Below are 17,716 nucleotides of genomic sequence, written 5' to 3' on the forward strand. Positions count from 1 at the left end.
GTGTACAGCTTCCAGTATTTCTTTTTTCTGTTCCTAGCCTTTTTAATTTCTTTTGTGATATACGGGAGGGTTTTTGGTTTCCTTTTCTATTTTGTAGAAGAGTGATTTTCAATAGCCTTCAATAATATTCTTTTCATAGTTATCTATGATTCTTCCATATCTTTATCCTCAATGAAAGACCAATCACTTTAAGTCAGTTCCTGGCGAATTAGACTGTAATCAGTGTACACGTGTTTTTTTTTTAATTCTAGTCTTTGGGGATACAGTCTAAAACTGCAACTTATGACAATGTGGTCACTAGCTCCAAATGGTGGTAGGGGCTCGATGCTTACTGTAGACTCTTGGTCTTTTGCAAGTAGAAGACCAAGTAGCAAAGGGTTCTGACCATTTTTATATCTTGTCGGGAAGTTAACTGCCTGGTACAAAGAATGATTAAATAGGCACTCGAGGAATGGTCTTATGAAACTATTTTCAGAAAAACCGAATCCGTTGACCCATTGAATATTTGGGAGATTAAAATCACCAACAATAATTATGTTTCCTTGTAGCTTCATTTTAATATCAATTGAATTACTCATAGCAAGTAGGGAGGATTCAAGGCTAGGGGAACTGGGGCTTCTATACATGCAACCAATGTAAAAAGGCCCACAAGGTAGGAGGACAGATATCCACACTTGTTAAATATATGGCTCATAATCTGAATTAATATCTATGCTTCCTACCTTCAGAGAGCTTCGGATGTACAGGGCTATTCCTCTTCGTCCTTCTCTAGATAAGTTGGTGACCAGGGTATAATCGGGTATCTGGATCTGGGTATCTCCAAGAGGAGTATTGGTACCATTACTCTTAATGGAGGAAAGGCCATGCTATGTACCAATTTTCATTTTCCTTAACATAAGCTTATTAGCGTAAGTGGAAATGTTTTGAATTAACATTTTGAACGTCGTGATGGGAAATGAGACCAGTATGACCAGAGCTTTATGGTCAATTTTTAAGAAAAGACGAAAAAGGTATTGAATCATCTTTATTTGACATATATTAATTTATTTTTGTGTAATTTTCAAGGGTAAACTTTGCATTGATAATTGTTTAATCCTTATATAGTCTATTTAAATCCTCTAGGAGCTCAGATTGATTGATTATTTATTTATTTTTAATATATTTAGGCCTATTGTTTTACAACAAATAGACCTAGGCCTAGCATGTTATTATGGGTTAGCATACTTACAGGACAGAAGTCAGATAGGAAAAAAAAATACCTATAGACTAGGCCTACCATTAGATTCTCCATTCAGTACTTTTTGCCTGACATAATATAATTGCATTCCAGTCCCCCCACCCTAACAGTGCCAGTTATAAGCTATCCTATTGAAAATTAGGCTAGGCCAATAGCTTCATACAAAAATCTGGCTGATTTTATGGGTTTGCCGTTATTTTTCTATGCCTGTTTCTGATCAATAGTTTGTTTCTAATAACAAATAGCCTAGGGCTAAAGCTAAGCTGAAGAAAAAACAAGAAACCTGTAGCCTAGCCAATATAAGGGCTACATCTAGTGACATAATTAAAGGACTCAGGGGCTGGGGGTTGAGGTGCAGCTGTGGTCTTGAATTTGGAAAGGGCCATCAAAAAGGAAATTAAATGGTAGGCCTATGCTTGATTCCTGACCCAAAAATCCTTTCCTGTCTGATTCCTGTCCTAGCCAATAAGTAGGCTTAACTAAATGGCCAAAGAATCACAGGATTTAAATTTATACAAGTTGAAGCCTTTGTTGATATGCTAGGCCTATTGTTCAAAATACCATATGAATTTAATCTAATAAGGCAAATTAGGCCTATTAGGTAATAAATTTTTTCTTGGAATTGTTGTTTTTAAATATATAAGCACAAAAAATGGTTAATATTGCTAATAGGCTAGGGCAGAAATAAGAAAAAAAGAAACATATCATAGCATAGTTACCCTCCAATCACTTTCAACTATTAAAAAGGGCACTAGGACTCTTGATTTCCAATCAAATGAGCCCACTTTGAAGTTTCTACGACAACCCCTTTGTTATGAAGTGCCTCTGAGGAAAAAAAAAATAAAAGATTGGAGCTGTATGGCCTTTACTATAGGCAATGCTACAGCATTGCCTCTGACAGAGAAGAACCTTTTATATGTAAAAGGCAAGAGAAGAACTTCTAATCCTTAACTTAGTCTTCTAAACAACCCCACCACCAATTAGTGTTCCCCTGGTTTCAGTATATTTCACCTTAATGTCCATGACATCTGAAAAGAAACTCAAAAGAACAAATACAGATCTTCAGACCTATTCTAATGTCCCAGAAAACCTTCCTTCTCCATTGTGTTATACAAGTTCAGAATTGCATTAAGCAGAATCCACAAAACCCTAATTGATTTGTTCCTGTGTTATACATCAAAGTGAAAAAGAAGCTGGTTGTATCACAAAGACCTTTCTTTTTACAAGTTGTCACGAAATGCTTTACGAAACTATCCTGTATCACCAGTTATAAACTCAATACCATTTAGACGCTTGGGTACTGTATTAGTTTGGAACTTACAGAAGACCCTTTAGCTTTTAAACCATTTGATTAGTACAAACTAGTGGATTAACACTAGACAGATGTCCAGTGGTTAAACCATTGCTAAATAAACAGAAATTGGGCACTTAGGTATCAATATACTTCCAAGAATGCTAAAATTCTAGAGTATTTGACTAGTAAAAGTCTGGGAAGGAACATGAGGCGGATGTCCAATGGTGGCTAAGTAAAATCATTGATAAATGTAGATTAAGCATTAGGGTATTAGAAACTTACATTAATACATTGTTTATTAAATTTATTTTACTCACAGTTAATGATTAGATTGTGTAGAAGATACTTTAACCTTGAACCATTTCATAAGTAGAAGCTGGCAGAGTAATACTTGGCTACCAGTGCCATTGTGCCACCAGTTACCACAGTGCAGTGGTTAAAGGACTCCTTCTTAATTGTAGGATATGAGATCAGACCACTCAGTGGTAACTTAGAGGTCACCCAAAATATAAGTTTTGAGCCACCCTAGTTGTTTAGATAGCTCACAGGACTTGCAATCCTATGTCCTTTGGGAAACGGGCTCAAGTTATGGTGTTGCCAATCTTGAGTCCTTATTTGGGGCGGGGGGTCAGTAGTTTGACTCAGGCACCTGGGGTGTGGAGGCAGTGTGTCTTTTAGGGCCCAACCTTGATCCAGTTGGGTCTGTCCCTTCACAAATTAGAATTACAACACTTGGTGGATGTCCAATGGCAATCAAATAGAATTTGGCAAACTGATGACTAAGCATAAATATTTACACTTTTTGAAAATTTTTGAGCAGTGTAGAAACAAGTCATTTCACAAAAGTCTTTCTTTTTATACATTTTTTTTTTCAAAATACATTACAATTTACAAAGGTATGTCTATCATGAAATCTAAAATAGTTTTGAGACTAAGGTAATAATATATTAAAATGATGTAATACATAATTAGATACAATAAATCAATAATATATATATATATATATATATATATATATATATATATATATATATATATATATATATATATATATATATATATATATATATGTATATATATATATCATAATAAAGAAACATAAAAATATTGTATGTACTAAATAATAATATACATGATATAATAAAAAAATATTGATTCACTTGCGATTTGGAATCAAAATATTAATATAAAAGTAATATAAATAATGAGGTTTCTTCTCTTCTTTTTTTTAAAGCGTTTCTTGTAAGGTAGCTGTTTTACTTAAATATTGATACTGAACATGTATTGGTACCAATTTTGATGATATTGTTTTCTTTTTTGCTTGACATATCCTCTGGCTAGAATTTTGATTATCCTTTTACTAAAAAAGAACATTCTAGTGGTTAGGAACACTAATCGGTGGTGGGGTTGTTGAGAAGACTAAGTTAAGGATTAGAGGTTCTTCTCTTGCCTTTTACATATAAAAGGTTCTTTTCTGTCAGAGGCAACACTATAGCGTTGCCTATAGTAAAGGCTCTAATGTTTTATTTTTTTTTGTTTTTTCCTCAGAGGCACTTCATATGGAAGGGGTCATTGTAGAAACTTCAAAGTGGGCTCATTTGATTGCAAATTGAGAGTCCTAGTGCCCCTTTTAAGAGTCAAAAGTGATTGGAGGGCAACTAGCCCCATTTTTTAAGATAGCTGTAGAACTACACAAGCACTAGTGTGTAAAAACATGATTCTTACTTAAGATGAAGATAATTTGATGTACATTCTAATAAAATTTATGAAATGTATGCCATTGTAAAATACAAATACCAGAGTTTCCAAATTCACAATTTCTATAGGAGCAATATGTTTTGCTTGACTTAGTGTTTTACAATAAAAACTGAGCAATCTTATGGTGGGCTAGGGAGCATGCCTGTAAAATAGAACAAAGGAAATGGTGGCAATCTGATTGCAGATACATCACCTTACTATTGCCCTGCTGAATTAAAAAAAAAAAAGAGTAAAAATTCTCATAAGCTTTTTCCTAGCTTGATAAATTCTTTGTAAGATAATTTGACATATAAAAACCATAGAAATATTGAACAATGAAAATAGATTAAATCACTTTTTGGATGCTACCATCTTTAAAATTTAATCAAGCTCAAAAAGCAACATACATTAGAATAAAAAAAAAAATAAAAAATTATAAACCCCTCTGTGCTATAGCTTGCACAAAATGGTACTTATTGCTCCCATTTCTGCAGTGGGAAAAACTGAGAAGGACAACAAGGGTACCATTATAATCACCACGTCTGGAAGCCCTTTATAGTAGGTCTACAGTCCCCTCTCTTTTGGGTTCCCCAATCCCCCTCCCAACCCTCAAAACAATGTTAGTAAAAACTAAAAAAAAATGTTATAAAAAAACTGCTAATGAAAAAAATCACTTAGATTTGGTTTAGTAATAAATGCCATTATTTACCTCTGACTTAAGAGTAAAACAGTTTGAAAAGCTTATATTTCTCTCATTTCCTTTTTTATTTCTCCAGCACTAGCAGGGCACTGAAATGTCATACACAGCTATTTAAGAGCTCATTTGAAAGCTAATGCAGTCAGTGTCAAATAGGCCCCTAAAATAGAGCCCAATTTTTAAAAGAATAGGCATTGATTCACAAATTTGCCATGTATATCAACACAATATTTAAATTGGTTACAGGGGTAATCTTAAAAAAACAATTGTGTCATAAGCTGGAACTTTCATAAACAAAACTCTGTGATTTTAAACCTTAAGAATAGAGAATTTTGTATTATTTTTTGATACTGCAAAAGAATGTCAACTTCTTCAGAAGTGAGACAAAGTAGAAGAGGACTTTTTGTATGGCAGAGGAAGGAAGTATGGCACTCTTTGTCCAAAAATGGCATTAGTAGGGGAAAATAAAATTATTTAAAACAACAACATGCTCCTTAGCTCTTAAGGGCTGGGCACATGTACCTGATTTCCAAATCAGCGCCAATTTTAAAAGAAATTGGTGTTGATTTGAGCTTGAAAAAATTTCTAGTTTTTGGTGCTGATTTACAAAGTCAGCACTGATTTTCATCATGATCATCACAAAAAAAAATAGGGATACAAATAAATCGTCAGCCAGAGGTATCTGTTGTGAAAGACCCCACTACTGAGCTGAGATCAATCAAGCAACTAATAAACTCCAGTTGACTATTTGTATCCATGATTTTTTGTTTTGAAAATTTTGTGCAATAAATTTTTCTTTCAACAAATTTTTCTTACTGCTATCATTTGTCCACTGATGCTGAAATTGGTTCCCGAAATCAGCTACATGTGCATAGCCCTTTAGAAACAGTTTAAAAAAATTGTAATAGCTCCAGGAAAAAAGAAAGATTTGGAAAACTGTATACTACATAGAATAACTTGACATGAACTTTTGACAAACTTTTAAGTTACTTTTTGTCAATACAGTTCTGGGAACAGAGTTGGGCACCAAAAGAGACAATTGCAGAAAGTAGTAGAACTGCAATTGATCAACAAATTCAAAACCTAGAGGAATTAAATTTAAATGATTTTTTCCACAGGGAAGTAAAAATTGAATTTAAAACTTAAAAGGAACTGCTATTACCTTAAACATTTTGTGATGAAACTTTTGTGATGCTTCCTGATAGTCTCTTTGCTTTAAACCTAAAATTTAACTGTATGCTTGCTCAAATCCATCACATATAAGATGATGATTATGAGTTATGAATGTTTTGTTATCCATTTGCTCTCCAAAAGCAGGGCAAAAAATGTGGGTGTTTCTTAAAACCATGTGTTTGGAAGTTTGGTTTGTCTTTTTAAAGTGTAAGTTAAATTTAAATGTTTTACAGGGAACTGATATGGCCAGCAGATACTTACAATTTCCATTTGTTTTAAGGTTTAATATGGCTCTCTACTTCATGTAAAAATAATCCTTTTTACACATGATCCAAATTTATATTTAGAAGACATAATTTGTTTATCCAAATTACAAATTGTAGGGGGAAACCAAGATTTGGAAGTGAAATGTGTAGAACCTAGATGGCTATAGGAAGCAGCACAAAAGCAAATAGTGGCCACATTTGAAACTTCACCTTGCCATCAAAAATATGAAGGACAAATAAGAGAGGATATGCTGCCTTGACATAGTCTAAAATTGTCTATATCAAATGCACTGTTACTTTTATTTTGATATAAAAACATACAATACAAGGTGGGAAGCAAGAATTAAAACTGAATAAACAAAAGTATTTTTTGTTGTTGAAGAAAATCTACTATTTAAGCCCTAATAATAATGCATACATATGGCATTTTACCTTGATACACTTGTATCAATGTGAACATACTGCATACATAAGCAAAAATGTACATGCCACAATAAATATTGTGGCATATCTCTGTAGTGGGGCCACTGGGGGAGGGGAGCTGGCATTTGCTATTTGATTTCTAAAAACTGCTTTTTAAGCAACATAACAAGAAGAACAATGTCTTACTAAAGTTAAAGATTCAGATGAGTTAAGATAAACTTTTGTTCTCAAAATGGCTCTCACTGGCAAACATTATGCAATTGATAAAAAATTAATTCAAGATTGGTATTAATTGGTTAAACTATGTTTAGAAAACAAAACAATAAAGATCAGTAAAACACTGCAAGTTAAGACAAATAAAAATGATAAGAATACAACACTCATTTGGAATGTCTGCTGATCAAATATACTAAAAATATGTTTTAATAGATAAAATCAAATATATTTAATAATTTTCAAGACATAAAAAGAAATATTTAAAAAAAAGAGAGAACATTGAGTTAAATGGGATGAAACCATTTAAAAAACAGTAAACAATTTAGAAAGGGAGTTAAATGTTAACATTAGAAACAAAAGACAGTGTGAAAGTCCTTTTAAACCTGGACAGGCTCTGTAATGAATTGGAGTGATAATTAAAGAGACCTTTAGCATGTCTCCCTTGGAAGGCTATGGCAAGGGGGAGAGAATAGTTCCCAGGATCAGGTATTATTTATAGATTTTGCATTAAAGCTGATGCATAGTAAGTCATATCTGTCCTAAAGGGTGCTTAAATTTAATTTTATTTATAAGAAGAGCAAATTTTTAGAACAAACATATCATCAACATATTTCTGTTTATTGTTAAACTTTCAACAATGCTCTGTGTCAAAACGTTTTTCAAACTTTACTGTCTATAATTATTACAATTACACACAAACTGGTGGCCACCAAAAAACTGTTCATTTTATTTTAGCCACAAGTTCAGCTGATTTGATCCCTTAGAATGGAAATAGGTCCAGTAGATGCTGACCCTATGGATTCTAGACTGAAATCTGGGTTTGACAAGAGAGAGTATTGCGCCAGTTTTGTTTCTCAGCTTTTTTGGGTTTCCTTACACTAGAATCACTCCATGCATAAATTTGCAGTCATATCTGTCCAGCTTGACCACTTTCCATTTCAAATAGTTTGTGGTAACAAACAGTCAGTAAGGAGAAACTCAGCTCAATAGTAAATTCTAAAAAACGGAATTTTGATATCAACATACATATCAAAAGATCCAACTTTTGTATGCTGATTCCAAATATTTACAAGATTCATCAAGTTTACTGTTATCATGGCTATTTGGTACCAAGAGGAGGGGACACTAGAGAGGGTATCACCATTGGATATTGTATGGTTCTTATTTTCAAAAGATAAAATGGGGAAAACTAAAGTGCACCAACAAAAATGTGCACTATCAGGTTAGTATGCCCTATGGGACTGCTCTTGCTCAGCTAGGGTAAATGCAAGTACTTTTAGCGCACTGACGGGTTAGCTATCTTTAATTTTTACTGAAATGAATGTTAAAGGACAAATACACTACGCAAGCAAACTTCGGAAACCCAGTTCTGTCGTATGAAGTAGGACAATATGTAAAAACTGTTTATTCGGAGGAAAAAAAAAAAAAAAAAAAAAAAAAAAAAAAAAAAAAAAAAAAAAAAAAACTTGCCAGTTTAACAAGCCATCCCAATGTCAATGGCTAAGTTAAAATGCCTTTCAGACAACGCCAATGCAAAACAAGGCCTTTTTACTACTTCAGTTTTTCACTGCAACAAGGTTCTCTGACTTGCAAGGACTACCAACAACAGCAGTCAGAAAAGGTGAGAAAAACTCCTTGATATTTTTGTAGTCTGACAGTAAGACTATCAAATTAGTTGGAGGCTATGTCCTCTTCACTTTCCCCAAACAAGGATTGAATAATTTGTCCAGTTTCCGCACTTGTGGATTATGTAAAATTCTCAGAAGCAAATATTAGGGGAATTGGCTTGGGACCATTGACATACGATGACATAAGACTATGTATAGTAAAAAATTTGAGTGAACTGGGACTGTATGAAGGAGAGACACCACACAGCTTAAGATCAGGTGAAATGGCAGCAATTGAAATGGTGAATGCAGGAATCCCTCTTGATACAGTCAAGACTTATGTCAGATGGGGCTAAGCGGAAATGGTAGAATTATGTACAGGAAACTCAAAGCCATTTTGGCTTGACAAAAGAGTCAAGCTTATGACGTCTGGAAGAATGTGAGTATCAGCCCTGCATTATGGCAATGGAAAAATCCCCGGCCACTTTCCCCTGTGTTTTCCAGTGATTACTTATTTATCTGTAGAATAGGAATATAGAAAAAAACATGAATAAATATGTTAGATGAATCATGTTAAATGTTTGACTAGGTAAGGGATAGGGATTTGGAAGAATAAATGGGCTGTGTTTGGGCTGAGAAGGGATATATAGGATGGAGGAGTGGTCAAGGACTCTGTTCTCCTCTGATACTTAACCAAAGGGTCTGCATGGTCTGGGTTCAGAATACAGAGCTATTCCGAACGCGGAGCAAAGCAGATACTTCAGTCTGTCCACAAAACAATGTTGTAGTGGACAAAGAAGGAAACACTCTGGATGGAGAAGCGAAAAAAAACAAAAAAACAATAATGGTATCTGAATGCATTTAGGAAAAAAAGGGGGGATCAGGCCATGCAGAAAATCCCCTTCTACTTCAGGGTCTGCATCGTCCCATGCGGATTCGGTTCTCCCTCATCAAAAGCTATGAACCAGAGAAAATTTGCCTGATTTTTGAAAAAAGAAACACGCCAAAAATCAAGGAATCATAATAAAAATTGCACTATCAAATTCAGCATTTTAGAGATTTGAAGCTCCTATAGAGCTCTTGAAGCTACTGTAGAGTTATGAAGCTCCCACCTGCAAAAATGTAAAGTTTTTTTTTTTTTTGCCAGAGCCAAGGTCATGGATGCATGTAAATCTGTTTTTTTCCCTAGGGGTCATTGTATTGAACCAATGGTCCTAGAATATTGAGAGAAGGCTCATTCTAGCCGAAATTAAAAGTTCTAGTGCCCTTTTTAACTGACCCAAAAGATTAGAGGGCAACAAGCCCTCCTCTCATGCCCATTTTCCCCCCAAACTTGTCTGATTAAAATTTGAGATTATAATTTTGTTCAGCATAGTTGAAAAGTCTAATAAATATTCATTTGGGGATAACTTGATCCCCCACATCCCCTGGGGAAAGGGCTGTAAGTGGTAAAATTTTTCTGTAGTTTACGTATAGTATTTGTTATTGGGTAGTATACAGACATTTTTTGCAGGGAGGGGGATTTTTTTTGCTTCAGGGTGGGGGGATTTTCCATGTGGTGGGAAGTTTCTGCAGGCTATCTTTCCAGGGAAAATCTTACACTTAGGAATTTGCCAAATTCCTATACAAAATTCTTTTTATTTGTCTGACTTTCTCTTTGCCAACTCAATTATATATGTGGAGATGTTCTGAAGGAAATTTTCACTGGGGTTGGAATTTTCTGGATTATTTTTTCATTGGGGGGATTTCCCATGGGAGCAACTTCCCACTGGGGTGGGGGGGGGTTGGCAAAAAATTCCAGAGAGGGAGGTATCTGACATGGTTTGGAAAAGGTCTTTTTCAAATGAAAGCATGCCAAGGAAAATTTTTCTGGTAGAATCGTCTGCAAGAAATTCTCCAAGAGTAATTTTCAAGGGAGGGGCATTTTGCGTGGGAGGAATTCTCCATGGAGGATCTTTTCGTGGAGGAGGGAATTTTCCACTGAGAGAGAGAGCTGGATTTCCTGGAATTATTTGAAAGACGAACAGAAATTAAATTAAAAAAAAAACAAACAAGAAAGTTTTTTCAACCAAAAATAGAAGCAACATTGAGACTTAAAACGAACAGAAATTATACCGTTTATGAGGGGTAGGCCTTAAATGATGGTAGGCCAGTGTTGACTTCAGTTGCAGGCTTAGGTGGTCAGCGTAATAGAATAAATTAAAAGCAGTTCTGGCCTTGGCATTCTCCATAATGACTTCACGAATCCTTGTGCCTGACAACGCGGGCACAGGAAACGAATTCTGTCATTTGGCAATAGTGACTTTGGGGCTTGAACAATACCCTATACCTTCACTTTGAAAGAAGAAAGACGTGACTAAAACAAATAATTACGCTTAAATCAATACATAACATGTCAGAATGACTAAGAAGCCTTGCATAGAAAAAAGCTGTTTTTTAATGTATACCTTTTTTATATTATATTTTTTATTTAAAACAAGTAATATATCATGGTAGTAACGTGCCTTACTTTGGTTCTATTAAATAACTAAAAACTGTGAAATTGAGGCCAGGAGTTAAGAAATTATTGTGTACAAGGAGGGGAAGGGGATGGGCACTTAGAACTTTTCACTCTTCACACATGATTTATCTTAGGGTTTATTATTACTTTTTTCGTTGGAGATCAATGGCCGCGTAGCGCAGGTATCGATCTCCCGATTCTCTACCTTCGGGCAGGAGTGCTAAGGTTAGAGGAAAATCATCTGACGCTTCCCGTGTATTTTCCCAGATTTCTTCAGGTAACATTTGAAGCTGTGTCGACTCTAGCTGAGTCATACCACTGTTCCGCTTTCCCACACTGAATAATCAGCATCAGTAGGACTTTAATACCTATCTCAAAGGACATAGGATTATAAATCCAGCATACCAACCACTCGGCTAGGATGGCTTCCTAGCTGTCCTAGGGAGTTTATTATGTGTGTGATTGGTTTCCATGCTGAAACTGAAGCGTAAAGAGTGACAGGTATAGGGAATGCCATCCCTTCCCATATAATCATTTGTTTTGTTTTAAGCTCAAAGTCGCTCTTTCCTTTTATTAATTAAAAAAACTTTTTCCACAAAATGAGTTTTTCAAAGAAAAGTAAAAACTCCATTAAATCAAAAATGAGCAAAAATAAAATCAAATAATCTACCAAGGGTGAAACAACCACAAATCAGCATCGATAAATAAATGAAACCCAAAACGAACAGAAATTACAATAAATAACCAAGTCAAACTCAAAATGAGCAAAAAATAACGTGAGTAGGGCTCAAAACCCCTATGCCTTCCCAAAGCCAGAACAGAATTTGCACTTTACTGAAAAAATATAAATGTTTTTACTTTTATAACTTTAATAAATCAAATAACATTAACATTTTAATTATTAAATATCAGTATATGTATTTTAAACTGACAATGCACATTCATTTGTATTTTTTTCAGTAAAGTGAAAATTGTGGATGCACTTACGCTATTTTGATTTGGTAAATTTTAAGAGCAGAAGTAGCCCCGAAAGTTTGAACATAATACCCCAGTCGTTCTTGGAGTACTGCTGAGATGCCTTTTTGGGAATTAGCATTAACACAGTGCATTTTGATTTATTTTAAGGCAACATTTAGTTTTTAAACATAATGGGCAATTGGGAGGGTGGGCGTGGGAGCGGGACTAGTTGCCATCCAATGACTTTCGACTATTAGAAAGGGCATTATCCCTTTCTATTTTAAATCGAATGAGCCCTTTTCGAAGTTCCTACGACAACTTCCATATGACATTGTACCCACACCGATCTTTACTATAAAAATGTCAAACATTCCAATCACTTTTAGGCACAATACTTTTTGTTATTTAAAAGGGCACTAGATATTACGATTTTCATTCAAACGAGCCCTCATCCAACATTCTACGACCACTGGTTCAAAAGGTTATAGGCGAATACCCCCCCCCCCCGGAAAAAAATCCTGGAAAATACCCCCTCCCCCCCCGTGGAAAATAAGGCTTTCCAAATTTGAGAATTTTATTTGAGTTTTATTTTTTTAATTCTGTAGGGGGAAGGAATTTTGGTACTTGTGTATTATGCGCCACTCACTCATGTTTACGCTGTATAAAATTAGAGAACACACCGTTTTTTTTCTTAGTTTCTTCGTTACTTTAGAAATAAATTTGCGCTATAGATTTACACATTAGGGGGGGGGGTAAGCCTAGCGGGTCTGCAAGCGAAATTTGTTTGGTGCAATTATTCTGTATTATAGATATAGACAAATAAGTGTATTTTAAAGCCAAATATACGGCCATGAACACAGTAAAAAAACATAAATGAAATGCATAAATAACATCAACTTTGATCGTAATTTTTTTTAAAGTAAAGTGCAAATTATTTTCTGGTCTGAAGAAGACATGGGTGTTGTCAGCCATACTCCTTTTACTTTTTGCTCGTTTTGAGTTTGACTAGGCTACCTTTTGTAATTTCTGTTAGTTTTGGGTTTCATTTATTTGTTAATGATGATTTGTGGTAGTTTCACTTAGAAGATAAGAAAAACAAACTCGTAGAATTTGTTTGTCTGTAAAAACGTAAACAATTTAGAATGTGTTGACTCCCAAAGCCAACTATCCTTTCAAAGGATAGCCAAACCTTCTTAAATTTTTTGATGCCATATGTTTTAGCTGAATTTTGATGATTGTTTGCCTAAATTTTTTTCTTCTTCAATTTCTTTTTTTAATTTGGCACCCGCTACCGCCAAAAATTGCAGAAGTTCATATGGAAGTCTTTTCAACACAAATGGATTTGTGTTTTTTTTTCTAAGTGTTTAAGGCACTTCTTGTGTGTAAATTCCTCTTTTTCCTTTTCCTTAGCACTTTTCAACGGAACAAAAAAAAACTCAAATAAAAGTTTCAAATTTAGAAACATCATTTTCCACATGAGGGGAGGGTATTTTCCGCGGGGGTTACTTTCCGTGAGGGGGGAGGGGCATTTTACGGGGGGTTAAACACACCTCCCCCCATTCACTATCTTCATTTATGTTATTTTACTGTGTTCATGGCCGTATATCTTTAAAATACACTTATTTGTCTATCTATCTAATATGCAGAATAATTGTACCAAACGCATTTTGCATGCAGACCCGCTATGCTTGCCCCCCCCCTAATGTGCAAATCTATAGCGCAAACTTATTTCTAAAGTAACGAAGAAACTAACGAAAAAAACGGTGTGTTCTCGAATTTTACACAGTGTAAACTTGAGTGAGTGGTGCATAACACACAAATACCGAAATTCCTTCCTCCTACGGAAATAAAAAAAATAACCCTCAAATAAAATTCTAAAATTTTGAAAGCCTTATTTTCCACGGGGGTATTTTCCGAGGGGTATTCGCCGAGGGGGGGGGGGTTAAAGCCGGCCACCGGTTCAAAACTATCACACCTGGGAGTAAAAAAAAGAATAAACACGAGTGCTAGCCATGCAAAACTGTGATTTTCGTTGTTACTCATGGTTGGTGACTAATTTTCCTCTTTAGGGTTTTTCGCCATGTTGATTCCAATTGTGTACATTTCATTTTTATCCGATTCCATTCTTGAGAGGTCTTAGGATCTTTTGAAATTCCCAGAAATTTGTTTTAGTAATAAACTGTTATTATTAAGATTAATCAAAATACTAGTTACTGTTCCTAATTCAGCTTCAAATGGCAATTTTTTTTTTCACGAGATAGTTTTTTTTTCAAAATTGGGTTTTTAAATTTTCAGTTACTTTGGTCCGTGGGTTGCTCTTTACCAGGTTGAAAAACACTAGATCCGGTGCGAAGATTTTAAAAGAAGAACATTTTTTTATCTAATGGCTAAAGGATGGTATTTCCTGATCACTGACAAAATTTTTACTTTGAAGAATGCATATTCATGGTTTTTATAATTCAAAAATTAATTAATGCAGACAACCATCTGCGTGATATACTTCCGGAACTTATGTTTTGCAGAACCGGCTTCCGCATATTTCATCAGGGATACCAACTTGCTCACTTTTCGTGTGACATACACACGAATTTATCTTTTTTTTTTTTACCTCAGAGGGGACGCGGAAGAGTGAAATCATTCTTTTTGGGTGTAAGTTTTCATTCGCTTGAAACGTCAGTAGTTAGCAACTTTGTCAGAAGTGCAATTATTCCAATGAACAGGGTTGCCAACTTACACACTTTTCGTTTGAAATGCACTCTTTTTTTTTACCTCAGAAGGGATGCAAATTTTTTGACGTGCATTCTTTTTGAGCAAAAGTAACTTTTTGGGCCTTGATTTGCACTCTTTTTAGACGTCGACAGTTGGCAACCCTGTATTTCACTAGAAATTGGAGAGGAGATAACATCACTGCAATGCAGTATATACCAAAGCTTGTGCTTTCAAGGCCTCGATCTGATTGGCTGTCGTAATAAAAAAGAGAAATATGGCATTTTTATAACGTTCCAGGGGAGGCATACAACTACAAAAAAGCCGTCATATAACTTGAATATGTCTTTTGTATATCATTTTCTTATTTGGAAGGAATTTCAAATCTGTTCGAAACACCCCGACTGATGTATTGTTCAAATTCGAATAAACAGACGAGTCTGTTAAAGCTCTATAGAACTTCGAGGGCACGTACTACATAATGATGCACGTAAATTCGAGGAAAGCGCGACACAAGCAACATCACTCCAAAATCTGTAGGATAAAGAGTCTTTTTTCAGACTTTTTAATTTCTTGCTATTCAATAAACGATAGCGTTCACTTCTCTCCGTGAAAATACCCCGCCGTGGAAAATAAGGCTTCCCAAATTTGAGAATTTTATTTGAGTTTAATTTTTTTAGTTTCCGTTGGGGGAAGGAATTTTGGTACTTGTGTATTATGCGCAACTCACTCAAGTTTTACGCTGTGTAAAATTCGAGAACATACCGGTTTTTTCGTTAGTTCCTTCTTTACTTTAGAAATAAATTTGGGCTATAGATTTGCACATTAGAGGGGGGGGGGGGTAAAGTATAGTGGGCCTGCATGCAAAATTTGTTTGGTACAAATATTCTGCATATTAGATAGATAGATGAAATTCAAATGAATTCACTGAAAAAAATGTGCATTGTCAGTTTAATATACATATGCTGATATTTATTCCTTAGAATCTTAATTAATTTTGATTTCTTAAAGTTATAAAAATGAAAACATTTAAAAGAATTTTTCAGTAAAGTACAAATTATATTACGGCTTTCAGAAAGTATAGGGGTTTAGAACCCTAGTCATGTTAATTTCTGCTCTTTTTGAGTTTGACTCTGTTATTTATTTTACTTTCTGTTTGGTTTGGGTTTCATTTATCTACTTATACTGATTTGTGGTAGTTGTATGCCTAGTGCATAATTTAATTGTATATTTATTCTTTTTTGGATTAATGGAGTTCTTTACCTTTTTTGTAAAAACTTATTTTGTGGAAAAAGTTTTTTTTAAATTAATTTCGATTCGTTTTATACTGACATAGTCTTTTTCAGGGAAAAAGACTGAGCCTCTTCTAAAGTTAAGCAACCACCCCTTCCATCAAGGCCGTATCCAGGGGGGGGGGGTTACCCGGTTTGAACCCCCCCCCCCCCAAATTTTTGACCGAGTCGAAAATAAGTCGAAAATTAGTAAAACCTAGGTAAAAATCAGTAAAATTAGTCGAAAACTGAGTCAAAAATCAGTAACCCCGCCCCCCCCCCGAAAAAGTCAAAAATTAGTAACCCCCCCCCGAAAAAAATCCTGGATCCGCCCTTGCCTTCCATAAAAACCGTGAATACCCCCTTGGCATAACTTGCAATCCTTGCCCCCAATCTCTGGGGTGTGTTTAAACCCCAAAAGCCGTGTTATATGATATTTAGACTTTTGAATAGAATGGCTATCTAAAAAATTTTATTAGATGCCTTTCGGGACCATCCGACGTTTGCGTGTGTGTGGGGAGGGGTAGCTGCCCCCCCCGCTCACTGTGACTCTTAAAAAGAGCGCTAGAGCTTCTGATTACCCATCCAATGAGCCCCCCCCCCTCCGAAGTTTATATGACCATGCTTTCTATAAAAAACCTTATATGCCCCCAGAGCATAACTTGCAACCCTTGCTCTGAGGGCTGGAGGATCTGTTATCCTCAAAGACATAATTTCCAGACCTTTCAAATACGTTGAACAAAATGGCTATCTCCAAATTTTGATTGGATTTGTTTGGGAAAATGGTGGGCGTGAGAGGGGGTTAGTTGCCCTCCAATCACTTTCTACTATTAAAAAGGGCACTAGCCGTTTAGATTTCCAATTGAATGAGCCCTTTTCGAAGCTTCTACGACAACCCTTTCTTTAAAAACCTTATGTGCCCCCAGGTCATAATTTACAACCCTTACCCTGAGGGCTGTAGGGGAGGGGGGGGGTTGTAATCCTACAAAACCTAATTTCTAGATTATTTAGCTGCGCTGAACAAAATGGCCATCTCAAAATTTTGATTGGATGTGTTTGGGGAAATAGTGGGCGTGAGAGAGGGGTTAGTTACTGTCCAATCACTTTCGACTATTAAAAAGGATACTAAAAAATGATTGGTTTTGTACACCGAATTTAGAGAAATCTCTCTGTCTTCAAAAGAATTATTAACATCTTTAACTTCCAAAGTTGATATCTTTATTAAACTACCTTTTGACATGCTAAGATTTATCGTTAGCCCTTTCAATTTCCAATTGAATGAGCCCTTTTTGAAGTTTCTACGACAAAGCTATCTATAAAAACCTTAAATGGCCCCAGGGCATAACTTACAACCTTTGCCCTGAGGGGTGTCATCCTCAAAGACATAATTTCCAGAACTTTCAACTACGTCAAACAAAATGTATATCCCAAAATTTTGATAATTTTCAATTGAATCAGCTGTTTTTGAAGTTTCTATGACAACGCGTTCTATAAAAACCTTATATGCCCCCGGGGCATAATTTACAACACCTGCCCTGAGGGCTGCGGGGGGAGTGTCCTCCTCAAAAACATGATTTCCAGATTTTTCAACTACGTTGAAAAAAATGGCTGTCTCAAAATTTTGATTGGATG

General features: G+C 35.3%; 1 protein-coding gene across 1 annotated transcript in view; it reads left to right on the forward strand.

Moving 5' to 3' along the window:
- The first annotated feature begins 1,012 nt into the window (after positions 1-1,012).
- LOC148953070 (uncharacterized) overlaps positions 1,013-17,716 on the forward strand; it is a 107,438-nt gene continuing 90,734 nt past the window's right edge. The window contains exon 1 of the mRNA XM_089088277.1: positions 1,013-1,066. The gene's annotated coding sequence lies outside the window, so the exon portion shown is untranslated. The remainder of the gene's footprint in view (positions 1,067-17,716) is intronic.

The sequence above is a fragment of the Artemia sp. Qi Xiang Cuo genome, chromosome 4 (assembly GCF_049724085.1).
Source record: "Artemia sp. Qi Xiang Cuo chromosome 4, ASM4972408v1, whole genome shotgun sequence".
NCBI classification, from domain to species: domain Eukaryota; kingdom Metazoa; phylum Arthropoda; class Branchiopoda; order Anostraca; family Artemiidae; genus Artemia; species Artemia sp. Qi Xiang Cuo.